Here is a 13677-nt window from a genome sequence, read left to right on the forward strand (position 1 = left end):
AGTCTAGGGCCGATACAAGGGGGAAGCCAATTAACTTATCTTTATGTTTTTGGGATGGGGAGGAAACTGGAGTGCCCGGAGGAAACCCACACTGACACGGGGAAACTCCATGCAGATACTGCCCTGGCTGGGATTCGAACCGGGGACCCAGCGGTGCAAGGCGAGAGTGCTAACCACTACGCCACTGTGCTTCATATGTACTGCACACCAAAGTCAGGGAGCCTTTCACAGTCATTGTCCTGCGCTTCCAGACCGCTCACTGCCTCTCTCCAGTGGGGGAACTGAATATACTGAGGTGCCACATAATAACCTCATATCTCTGTGCTCCTTATTGTAGCAATACTGCAAGGTCCTGCCATATTATTCTTATGTATTTATATAGCACTGAAATCTTCTGCAGCACATTACAGAGTACATAGCCATGTCACTGCCTGTCCTCAGAGGATCTCACAGTCTAATCCTACCATAGCCATAGTCTGATGTCCTACCATATTATTATTATTATGTATTTATATAGCACTGACATCTTCTGCAGCACATTACAGAGTACATAGTCATGTCACTGACTGTCCTCAGAGGAGCTCACACTCTAATCCTACCATAGCCATAGTCTGATGTCCTACCATATTATTATTATTATTATGTATTTATATAGCACTGACATCTTCTGCAGCACATTACAGAGTACATAGTCATGTCACTGACTGTCCTCAGAGGAGCTCACAATCTAATGCTACCAGAGTTATAGTCTAATGTACTACCATTATATTAATATGAATTCATATAGCACTGATATTTTATAGTCACACCTCTTGTAGAGTTCCTTAAAGAGACACTGAAGCGAAAAAAATATATATGATATAATGAATTAGTTGTGTACTATGAATAATTACTAGAAGATTAGCAGCAAAGAAAATATTCTCATATTTTTATTTTCAGGTATATAGTGTTTTTTCTAACATTGCATCATTCTATAATATGTGCAGATTACACAACACTCAGCATTCAAAATGATTATTTCAGAGCAGTCTGTGAACTAATGACCTCTCCTCTGGCAGAGGAAAAGAAAATTGTTCACTAACACTTGAGATAATAAAAGTCAGAAGACTGCCCTCTCCACGACTTTGAAAGTCGTAGAGCTTAATGGCTTTTTTGCATAGAGATAACTACTGGAGTTTCTTAACTCTTCCTGTACTGGAAACAATTAGACTGATGTATCTGATCTTAATGTTTTATTTCTTAGCTGTACTACACATACAAATCATAATATCATAATTTTTTTTTCTGCTTCAGTGTCTCTTTAAAGACCAGTATCATGAAAAATTGTACAATTTAAAATGCATGTGTATGCATATGTACAAAATATATACATTTTATATTTTTTCCAGTGTCGCTGTGCTACACCACCGCCGCCAACATATTTAACATTTCTGCTTCACCCGTTGACTTACATTACTTCTGCTGTCACCGCGGAAGTCAGCCGGTCACTCGCTGTTGACTTTGCAGCAGCTCGGCAGCCAATCGGGCTCAGTAAGTGTGCTAGGCCCTGTTGCCTTGCTTCGCCTTTGCGTTACACTGCGGCAAAATGGGGTAACGCAACGCAGATTTTTAATGCGAGCGTAAGAGGGGCCAAAATGATAATCCGGAAGCCAGTGTAAAATAATGCCTGGTCTCCCAGAATTCCGTACAGCTAAACAGCCTAGGCTAAATATTACTGGGAGGGCGGGACTACACAATACAATACAGCAATATATAGATATAGGAAGTGTTTCTGATGCTGCAGCCAGGGAAATTACCATAATTTGGGTAACCTGAATAATTTACTGTGTGAGAGTACAGGGCCACTTTAACAAAGAAACAAAGATATGAGACTTGTGAAGGGGATCAGGATTTGGGAATTCACAGAGGTGATATTGTGAGTTTTATTGACATCCCTGCCTCCTCTCGGCTGCCTTTATTGGCACTGAGCAATGATTCCCAGGCTGCCCGTGTAACTGCTTACAGTGGCAATACTGACATCTTAAGCACAGCGCTATTACAGACATATTAAATGACAGCGCGACTGTCGGAGGTGTTGCTGGGCGTCCAATCTCTCTGTTTATTGCCCTCCTCCAGTGTGGGGGCCGCTGAGGCCGGAGCGGAGGATACAATTTTTGCCTGGGTAGCTGTAACGAGATTCTGTGCTGTGTGAGATGACACCGGACCGGCCAACCTTAGAACTGACAGTGTGTCAGCATGGTGCAGCTGATCTGTATCTGCCATGAGTACTCAGCCCAGTCTGAATAGGCTGCATCGATCACCTTCCCCCCCCCCCCCCAACCACCACCATACAGTAACACCCCACTGGCCTTGCCAGCAGTAAAGATGTCGCCACATGTGATAGATTTTCGGATGAAAATTAGGGAGAGAATAGATTATACAATGGGCAAACACTGACTAAATAATTTATAAATGAACTAGTGTGAAAATGGCCGCCCGTTGATGGGAGCTTAATGGCTTTTTTGCATAGAGATAACAACTGGAGTTTCTTAACTCTTCCTGTACTGGAAACAATTAGACTGATGTATCTGATCTTAATGTTTTATTTCTGATCTGTACTACACATACAAGACTTCCTGCAACACATGCTCATGGCCGCGCTCCCGTGTGCGCACAAACGCATGTGCACACAGCCGCCCATCCCCTTGTGCCCGTCCTCCTCGCTGTCTGAGGGCCGTGCATGTGCTGCCCATGCAGCGACAAGGCTATTATTGTATAGGATATTTAAAGAGAACCTGAACTGAAAATAAAAAGTAAAAATAACCATACACATACTTACCTCCTGTGTAGTCTACTCCTCAATCTCTTTCTGCTCTCCTGCGTCCCTTTTGTTCACTGTGTTCAATAGCATTCTCCGTCCGCGTTTTTGAAAATGGCCATTACCTATAACAGCTTCCTGGTCAGTACACTGTTAAACTGTAATATCACCCACTTGAGCCATAGGGAAACATGGACATTACCTTGCAAATTCAGTTGTAACTGACAGCTGCTGATATATAACTGACAGCAACTGGTATATTTCAGTTCTGACAAAATATTGTCAGAACTGGAAGGGATCGCTGTAAGAAGAAAATGGTGAGCTTCTGAGAGGAACTGATGGTGAGGTTAGTATGTAATAACCATTTGCATCTACATCATGTGTTTAATTTAAATAATTTTACTCGCTTTAGTTCCCCCTTAAGAAAACTAGCAGTTTTATGTACTATTCAGTAAATTTGTGGATGTAAGATCAATTGTTATTCTTATACCACTTTCAAGGCAACTTTCCCCAGCGGTTTCCTGAAGCACAGACTCACAGAGATGCAGGGTGGGATCCTCTGAGACATCTCGGTCTGTGCCCCGCCCCCTTCCCATATGAATAGCGTAAGGATGCTTGATCTGTGCCTAATTTCCCCTTACTAACCCTAAGGCTCCCTTCACACTGATGCATTTTGATTGCGTTGAGTTACCCATTTTTACTGCAGGGTAATGCTAAAGCAATGAAAGTCTATGGCACATTCCATACCTGATGCTGTGCAATGCGGCAGAACTATCACATCTGACACAAAAGAAATAGCGCTTCATGGGTCAATACCCGCAGTTATGTGCGTTGACCGAAAGTCATTTAAAGGGAAGGTCCAAGCAAAAAAAAAAAAAATGAGTTTCACTTACCGGGGGCTTCTACCAGCCCCATGCAGCCATCCTGTGCCCTCGTAGTCACTCACTGCTGCTCCAGTCCCCCACTGGCAGCTTGCAGGCCTCGGAGGTCGGCGGGCCGCATTGTGTACATTTTTACGCATTCCCGCTAGTGCAGGAACATTAACACACACATTTTTACGCATTACTGGTTTAATGCGTAAAAATTTTCGCATTGGACCAGTAACGCGTAAAAATGTATGTGTTAATGTTCCTGCACTAGCGGGAATGCGTAAAAATGTACACAATGCGGCCCGCCGACCTCCGAGGTCGGCAAGCTGCCAGCGGGGGACTGGAGCAGCAGTGAGTGACTACGAGGGCACAGGATGGCTGCATGGGGCTGGTAGAAGCCCCAGGTAAGTGAAACTCATTTTTTTATTTTGCTTGAACCTTCCCTTTAAGTCAATGGCACCGCATTTATTTTTAAATTTTACGCTTTGCATATGCATGGTAACAAGTTTCGTTAAAGTGACTCTGTAACAAAAATTACGTTTTTTTCTACCATCCTACAAGTTCCTAAACCTATTCTAATGTGATCTGGCTTGCTGCAGCTCTTTCTACTATAACCATCTCTGTAATAAATCAATGTATCTTTCCCCTGTCAGACTTGTCGGCCTGTGTCTGGAAGGCTGCCAAGTTCTTCAGTGTTGAACTGTTCCTCTATGCACACTCCAGTGTGTGTTTTATTTACATAAGCCAGCAGCTTCTCTGCTATCTTATCAGTGATAGAAGAGAGCTGGATAAAAATCCTCCTCTGGAGGCTGTGAAAGGAGCTGGTCTGTCACATACTAAGGAATTAACGACATAGGCAGAGCTGTCTGCAGGAAGCCTGTAATGTTCAGTGCATGAGAGAAGCTGGGGACAGAAGGTAAACACACACAAGTGATCTCTTGAGATTCAGAAGTAAGGCTGTATACAGCCTGCTTGTGTATGGATGTATTTTCTATGTGTGGACATACTGTACATCAACCTACTTCCTGTTTTGGTGGCCATTTTGTTTGTTTATAAACAAACTTTTTAAAACAGTTTTTGACTACTTTTAATGCGGCGGGGAGCGGTGAAATTGTGACAGAGGGTAATAGGAGATGTCCCCTAACGCACTGGTATGTTTACTTTTGTGCGATTTTAACAATACAGATTCTCTTTAATGCACTTGTTTGCGTATTTCCACCGCATTACCGCTGGTATCTACAAAACTCTCCGCATCCAAATACGCACAGCATCCAAAACGCTGGTAACTAATGTGAAACCAGCCCAAGGCTGGCCATACATGTCAGTTTTACCTGATCGTTCTCTTACCGTTTCCATGACTCTGATCTTTTGGTCACTTTTTGGGCAGTTCACTCTGCTCAGAGCATATTGGAAAATCTTCGTTAGGTGGTGGTTGCGGTAAAAAAGGTGTGGATCGGTGTTGCGCTGCATTGAACTGTACAAAACTTGCCATTCCACTGACACTCAGAAGACTTCTATCTGAATTAAGTTTGCCATGTAGGGAAGGAGTCGACCACTATCTGATTAAATTACATTGATAATCACAGTGCCCCTACGATTTCCAAACCCATGTCTGATCCGGTTTTGGGGTTGGAACAAGCTTGGGGGTAACCTGTAAACACTCTGAAGTATTTTTCCCAAAAACTAACGGTCATCTCACTGGAAAGCTCTGTTAGTAGTGATGGTCGTGTCTAGGAAAACTCATGGAGAAGCATGTGACTTGTTTGATCAGCTGATAGATTTGCAAACTTCTGATTTGCTGAGATCACATCCTGCTTTATATGGCGATGGTGGAAGAGTGTTGCGCCCCTTTCTTCCTTCACAGAGAGCGACATCTTAATCCTGAGTGGGGACAGGTCTAATCTCCCCACCTGCTTATTTAGTGGTTGCCTGGACGGCAACCCATGTTTGTGAGTATAATACTTACTTGTCAATTTGTCCTACCTATTCTAATACATACTACACTATACCGAGCTCTCGGTTGTTCCTTTTTATCACATCCTGCTTTAGCACATGATTATGACTAGCAAATCAGAGACTTCCATATCCGTCACCTGACCAAACTGATCACATGCTTCTCCATGAGTTCTCCTACACATGACCATTACTAGCCGACCAGGTGTTCGGTGGTAGTGGCTTTCGATTACCCGATGACTGACGAACCACAGCTGGTCTCCCCCATTCCATATATAATGTGTACCCCCCGGCCCGTGGTGAATGTTACTGAGTAGTTTTAGCTCACCTGTCCACTGGCGCGCTCCTCCTATGTCCATGTCACTGTGAAATTAATTGGACATCGGTGTTTGGGCACGCAATAGATTCCTCCCTGATCTGATTTGATCAGAGAGATATACTTGTTGATCGAATATGTTGCCCATCTGCCAGTGTATAGACACCGTAAAGGAAACTGTATACACAGTACGCCAAGACTGTAACTGCACAGGCACAGAACACTACTGGCAATAGAACAGTGCATGCAAAGTGGAGGGTGATTGAGGGAGACTGAAAAATGTACCCGAGCTGATTGCAGAACAACGGAGCGTCCCAGGAGGACAGCGAAGGGAGCACATGTCCTGCAGGTGGCTGGAGGAAGCCCCAGGTAAGTATAACTGCTTCTCTTTATTTGATCTCATGTACACTTTAAAAAGGAACTTTAACCAAGGATTGAACTACATCCCAATCAGTAGCTGATACCCCCTTTCCCATGAGAAATCTATTCCTTTTCTCAAACGGATCATCAGGGGGCTCTGTATGACTGATATTGTGGTAAAACCCCTCCCACAGTGTGATGTCATGACCATGGTCCTGACAGTTTGCTCTCTGTGAACCTCGTTGCATTGTGGGAAATAACGGCTTTTTCCAACTGCCAAGCAAGCAGTATCTCCCTCTGTGCATAGAACTCTCAGTAACGAATATTCCGTACAGATCACCTGGCAGTGATAAATCCCAGAATGTAAATCAGGGACAGGAAAGATTTTACAACAGGAAAACACTGGCTAAATTATTTATATGTGAATATTGTAAAAAAAAAAGCAATTTTAATCATTGTTATATTTTCACTACAGATCTTATTTAAGTATAAGTATACTAGTGTTATTGCTATAATAAATGTCTCTGCATATTCAAATTCAGGAAGCTTATCTAAAGTGACAGGTCCTCTTTTTACTAAGATTATATATGTTATCCTAATGATCTTCATTCTGCTTTCTCGTTCTTATGTGTTTATTAACCCCATTTCCCATTATCCCTCTTCACAAAGACTGTACGTGTTTCTGACATCGGGGGTGAAAACGCAATTGTCATTTTTCATTGTTTCAGAATATTCCATACCATGTCCTTTTGTATCTTCCCCTCCGCCGCCTCTTTCATTATAAAATATATTTCGCAAAGAGCTTTTTTTTCCATTTTTTTTTTTTTGTCACCAAAAAAAAGAAGTCACGCTTGACTGATAGTGCATTGCTTTGGATGGTGAAACATTATGAAAGTTTAATTTTTAATTAAATCTGAAATACCAATTATAACGGAGAGATATTTTAACCTGCTTTCTCTTTCAGACTGCCTGGAGTTACGTTCGGAAACTGAAAATCGCGGCACCTTAACAAAACACAGCGATAAAGCTTGTGGGTAAGTAGCGGCGACCTTACCTTTTGTTCCTGAACACGTTGTTATTAATGCGTGCGAAACAAAGAATTTAGTAATTGGGAATAGGTGAAGAAAAAGTGACCTTGTGTTGTTAGAGGAGCAAACAGGCATTCTTGTGATTTTTCTAAACTCTCTGACTCCTTCGGCGAGAAAGAGACGGAGGCTTTTGTTTCGCTGTTTGTGCTACTTTTTTTGTTTTATTTGTTTGTACAATATAATGTGACATATTCAATATACTCACCCAGCTCTGTTGTGATGAGGGGGAGCGTAGCGCTGCAACCCCTGACACGGTTATTGTGACGGATCTGTCCGGATGGAGGCTGGATGAAAGCACATTGTTGGCGGGTTCCCAGAGTCCTTTGCACCTGCCATTGTTGACGTGAGCTCACATGTACAGTGTATAGGGAATAATGGGACAATGTTCAGCATTACATATGGCTTCTTTTCACTGTCTCTAAATGTATTGAGGTTTCCGGGGAGATAGTGGTAGCTGTAAGTAGGACTGGCTGGCGAATGTTTAATATTTGCATTGATAGAGTTTAAAAGAATATTGAGAAGTGTATGTATTAGTAATTGTAACACTAAACTGTGTATGTCATGCTGTCTATGAAGTCAAACTGGAATCACTACAGTGAAGGTAGCCATATATGTAGCAATGATGGGGAGATTCTACCAAGAGGCAAATCTCTCTCTAATCCAATCTGATTAGTAGAGATATGCCGGTTTCCCATACACTGCAGGCTGATTGCTGATTGATTGAAATCTCTCGGGAATCATCCACATCCGCCACCTCGCCACTGCCCCCCAATGTATAAATGTACCCCCATTTATACATTACCTGTCCTATGTCGCCCACCATGTGGTGCCCATCCATCTTCCAAACCCCGGCTCTTCCATTAGCAGTATACACGGTGGCATAGTGGTTGGCACTCTCATCTTGCAGCGCTGGGTCCCGGTTTGAATCCCAGCCGGGGCAGTATCTGCAAGGAGTTTGTATGTTCTCCTGTTGTCTGCGTGGGTTCCCTCCGAGCACTCCAGTTTCCTCCCACATCCCAAAAACATACAAATAAGTTAATTGGCTTCCCCCTAGAAATTGGCCCTAAACTACAATACATACATGATAAAGACATATGACTATGGCAGGGATTAGATTGTGAGCCCCTCTGAGGGACAGTTAAAGGGAATCTGAAGTGAAAATAAACATATGATATAATGAATTGTATGTTTTCACTTGGTATCTGTGCAAAAGAGTTTCTCTGAGCTCTCTGACTAATTTAGTCAGAGAGCTAAATGTTATTTTCTGAAGCACTTGTACATCAAAGAAACAATGAAAGACAACTTCAGATAAGATTTTTCTGCAGGAATGTTCACAGGGTCATTAGCTCTGCTCTGTTTCATAGTTTAAAATGCAGACTGTAGTGTGTAAACTGCAAATATTAGAGAATGTTGCAATATTATAGGGAAAAAAAGCTGTATAACTGAAAATAAAAACATGAGACCCTTTTCTTTGCTACTAATGTTGTATTAATTATCCGTACTACACATACAATTCACTATATCATAAGTTTTTTTTTTTGTTTTTTTTTAGTTCAGTGTCACTTTAAAGGATACCCGAAGTGACATTTGACATGATGGGATAGACATGTGTATGTACAGTGCCTAGCACACTAATAACTAGGCTGTGCTCCTTTTTTTTTTCTTTCTCTGCCTGAAAGAGTTAAATATCAGGTATGTAAATGGCTGACTCAGTCCTGACTCAGACAGGAAGTGACTACAGTGTTACCCTCACTGATAAGAAATTTCCCTTTTTATCTATTTCCTGCTCTCAGAATCCATTTTCTGCTAGAAGAGTGTTTTATAGTTGGAATTTCTTATCAGTGAGGGTCACACTGTAGTCACTTCCTGTCTGAGTCAGGACTGAGTCAGCCACTTACATACCTGATATTTAACTCTTTCAGACAGAGAAAGAAAAAAAGGAACACAGCCTAGTTATTTGTGTGCTAGGCACTGTACATACACATGTCTATCTCATCATGTCACATGTCACTTCGGGTAGCCTTTAAGTGAGAAGACAATATACTCTGTGCAGTGCTATATTAATAATAAGAATAATAATAATGTTAAGTACCCCTTCTTTAGAGGATTTTGCCTATATAAAGGGGTACACACTATTATAATGTTGAAAAACACATATATAGATTACTTCAATTCTCCAATGTTCTCTCCACCTTGATAATTCGCATCTAGCGTCCCTGAGGATTGAAACGCGGACCCCCCGCGCTGCAAGTCGGAACTCCAGGCACTTATCGTGAACGTTGAAGCACGTGAGCGTTGTTGACTTATTTGTCACGTTGTCTCCTTTGTTCTGCTTCCCAAGGATGAAAGGAGACAATGGCTCCATATATGAAGTGTCCTTACATATAAGTGCTACAGCGTGACTCGGTGGCCTCCCACAGGCTGCGCTCCATACGTAGCGGCTCCAGTCGCCCATTGTTATCCAGATGGGCCATGTTTCATGTCACCCCGTTAGGACTGTTCCAGAGCCCTCATCTTAACACCTTAATAAAGAACCGGCTTTATAAACAATGTGGCCTTCAGCATGCTCAAAAAGCATTTAAGTGCTTTATATTGCTGCATCGGGGAAAAAAAAACAACACAAAACATAATGCCATTTTTGTAAAATGCGTAGTTTTCCAGTTGGAAAAAATAGTGTTTCTAAAAACAAAACTTATGAAAACATTCCCAGTTCATCAACTTGTTTTCAGTCAGTTTGTTTCTCCGCATTGTGTTGTTGATGGTGTAAGCTTGGATGATTTGGAATATACAGAAAGAATCAGCGTTAACCCTTGGCATGCCCAAAGCACCCCACAAAGGGTTGCCCCTCCCAGCTCATATGCAAACCTCCCTTCCGTGTCCAGGAGTGTAGAAGGAGCTCGATGGTTCTTGTAGGGACCAAAAGCACCTAAATGAGAAGTAGAGAGAGACAAGGAGCACGATGGTGCAGTATCATTAGGTATGAGGGACAGAAGTATATATGATTATATACTTACAAAGGTGGGTTGCAGTGGGGTTTTCAGTCCCCGCTCAGTGCTCCAGGTCCTGCTGGATGATCACTCTCCTGTGGTTCAATGCACAATCCAGAAAAATGTAAAACTATTACCGCCAAAGGAGGTCTGACTAATAGGGTGGGGTGGAGGAGCCCAAAATATATTGATGCTAAAACTTTAAAACATATAGGGCTCGGTTCACTATAGCGTGATAACTCACATATCACGTGTAAAGGCTTTGCATGTGCTAACTCGAGTGTAAAGGCTTTGCATGTGCTAACTCAAATGTAAAGGCTTTGCATGTGCTAACTCCAGTGTAAAGGCTTTGCATGTGCTAACTCCAGTGTAAAGGCTTTGCATGAGCTAATTCAAGTGTAAAGGCTTTGCGTGTGCTAACTCAAGTGTAAAGGCTTTGCATGTACTAACTCGAGTGTAAAGGCTTTGCATGTGCTAACTCGAGTGTAAAGGCTTTGCATGTGCTAACTCGAGTGTTAATTAACAGCTTTGCACGTGCAAACTTGGGTGCTGAGTATCTAAAAGAAGGAGCACTCTAAGTGCATTACCAAACAGTAGAGCTTTATTGCGCACAATAAAAGTGGATACTTACAAACTTTGGTGTTAAGTAGTTTGCAGTGCAAACTTGGGTGTTAAGTAGTTTGCATGTGCAGACTTGGGTGCTAAGTAGTTTGCAGTGCAAACTTGGGTGCTAAGTAGTTTGCTGTGCAAACTTGGGTGCTAAGTAGTTTGCATGTGCAAACTTGGGTGCTAAGTAGTTTGCATGTGCAGACTTGGGTGCTAAGTAGTTTGCACGTGCAAAGCGGCTTTTCACTGCTGTGCTAACACTAAGCACCCTTTAGTGAATCAAGCCCAATGTGTAAAATAGAGGTAACCACTTACCTCTCTAGAAGATACAGACACCAGTTTACCTGGAAAAATATTTATTCAAAAAATTGACAACACGTTTCACGGTTCATGACGCTTCCTCGGGTCAATACAAAAAAAAGCCTTGGCAGCATAATGAGTAGAGTGTAAGCTTCTTTGCTCATGTGCCCCAAAACCCGCTCCCATGTGTCCAGTAAAACCCCTTTTCACGTGCAGTACCGTTTTCTGAGTGAAGTATCAGTCCCATATGGAGACTCCTCTCCTGTGTGTGGAAAGAACAATCAGATTGAGATCTTGCGAATTTGGGGGCCCAAACAACAAAATGTGATTCATCGGATTAGACCAGCTCCTTCCTTTGCTCCATGATCCTGTTCTGGCGCTCACCTGCCCACTCTGGGCACCTTTGGTGGTATCGTCACTCTGACTGGGTGTGGCTACACAGCCCCCATACTCAGCAAGCTACAATACGTTGCTGCTTGTGATATTTAGCCTAGGTTATGATGTCACACAGCCTTCTGCCCTAGAGCACTCTGGGAGATAATGGGATGTTCCTGCTAACTTCCCAGAAGGGGGAAAACATTCCCCACACTGATTCACCTTGCCAGCAGTAAAGATGCCGGCATCTCTGGTTAAAAGTTAAGAATGTAAACAGGGATGACAGGATGACATGCACACACCAACTAAAAAGCTATGCTAAATATAAATTTGCCCGTTTTTACCTAAAAGGAAACCAGAGACGAAGCGTATTCAAAGTTTTATACATACCTGGGGCTTCGTCCAGCCCCACCCGCATGGATCGCTCCCACGCCGCCGTCCTCAGCCTTCTCCAGCTCAGGTACCAGGTCCCGTAACGTCGGCATTTGCGGCCAGTCTGAGCATGCGCAGTGCGCTCGCTCAGTCTCTCTCCATCGGAGAATAGCACTGTGCCTGCGCATGAAGCCCCAGGTATGTATAAAACTTTGAATATGATTAGTCTCTGGTACACATTAAAGGGAAACTTCAGCCTAAACAAACATACTGTTGCATTAGTTATGTTAATTAATATAGAGGTTTATATATTATATATTGTATATTCAGGTTTTTGTATAAGGCAATGTGAACCACTAGGTTAGCTGGCTGAGGGAAACAAACCCCCAATTGCAGAGCAGTTAGAGGGCGAGCAAGCTGGTAAATATACACAGTATGATGCAGAGCAGAGGCCTGTCTGCAAGGTCCATGGAAAAAAATCTGTCTGGTCTCTCACCATTGTTAACATGACTGCATGTGCACAGCTACATAAGATATTATCTAGGTTGAAAAGTTTCAACAGTCCCTAGACTGCAGAAGGGCTGCTTGCAGACAGTCCCTAGACTCCAGGACTTGACTGATTTCGGGTGGAAATTAGTTGAATGTATAGATCGGAGGTGCATGGAAATCTTGGGCCGACGTGGTCAAGTGTGAGAATCACGAACAATGTACGCGACGGAAACCCCGGCCGGTGTCCTTCAAAATGTATTGTGTGCTCCCCGGTGCCAGTGCTTTCATACTTTACCTGTCACACGTGTGATGTCATTTGGGCTGGGGCTGCCATGAAAACGGGCCTCTAGTTTGTGTTTTCCCTCCAGGATAAAGTGCCCCAGTCCTCCCCTGTCTCTCAGGCATGCCGGTTAGTTGAGATTTCCGGTAGCCTGAATTCTGTACCGCACTCTAACCCTAACTAAATCACAGCCTTAATGCGCTGGAGCCCGCGGTGTCACTTAGTCATTTTTCTGGGACCCCATTATCTCGCCTGTTTGGCCCGCAAGGGCCGTGTGACCTTTACTCAGGTCCCATAATCGCTTCGCTCCCTGACATCGACAAACCTCAGCGTACAACAGTTCGGCCGGTTTATGAAAATGAACTGTATTAATCTGGGTAATATCGGCTGAACCCATCTATCAGAGCCGCAGCGAGTCTACGGCGGACAGAATTTACTTCGTCTAAAAGTCACCGCGGCACCTGGGGGCTTCAACTTACTTTAATTGAACTGTAGACAAGTGGATTGAAAAAAAAAACCTGCGCCTTCCAGTCTGCGCTTAACTCGAGGACAGACGAGTCCCGCACATCGTTTTATCATTAGCTGCATTTGAAGGCTTTTTTTCCCCACAAATGATGTTTGTATTTTCCGAGCTTTTTTGGTAAATGAGGATCTAATTATTGCAGGCCTTTCATATTTCCTTCACATCTTCCCCGAGTGTCCGTCTCTAGGGCAGCAATAACATTACATTATTAGCCGCATCACTCCATGATCAAAACCGGCAGGATTCACACATTCTGTACATCGCAACAACAAAGGGGTTCAGCGCAAGGTGAAACCCTATGGGGTCATGTACCGGTGCTCCGCGCAGCTTGCAAACAGGCAGATGAAAAGAAAGATGATTCC

The 13677-nt window shown here is 43.1% G+C and overlaps 1 protein-coding gene across 10 annotated transcripts in view; it reads left to right on the forward strand.

Annotated features, from left to right (window-relative positions):
- The window catches only part of ZBTB20 (zinc finger and BTB domain containing 20), a 1072531-nt gene that overhangs the window by 493162 nt on the left and 565692 nt on the right, over positions 1-13677 (forward strand). For all 10 annotated transcript variants that reach the window (XR_011026572.1, XM_068270868.1, XM_068270867.1 and 7 more), the window contains one exon: positions 7260-7329. The gene's annotated coding sequence lies outside the window, so the exon portion shown is untranslated. The remainder of the gene's footprint in view (positions 1-7259; positions 7330-13677) is intronic.

This window comes from Hyperolius riggenbachi, chromosome 2 (genome assembly GCF_040937935.1).
Source record: "Hyperolius riggenbachi isolate aHypRig1 chromosome 2, aHypRig1.pri, whole genome shotgun sequence".
In the NCBI taxonomy this organism is placed as follows: domain Eukaryota; kingdom Metazoa; phylum Chordata; class Amphibia; order Anura; family Hyperoliidae; genus Hyperolius; species Hyperolius riggenbachi.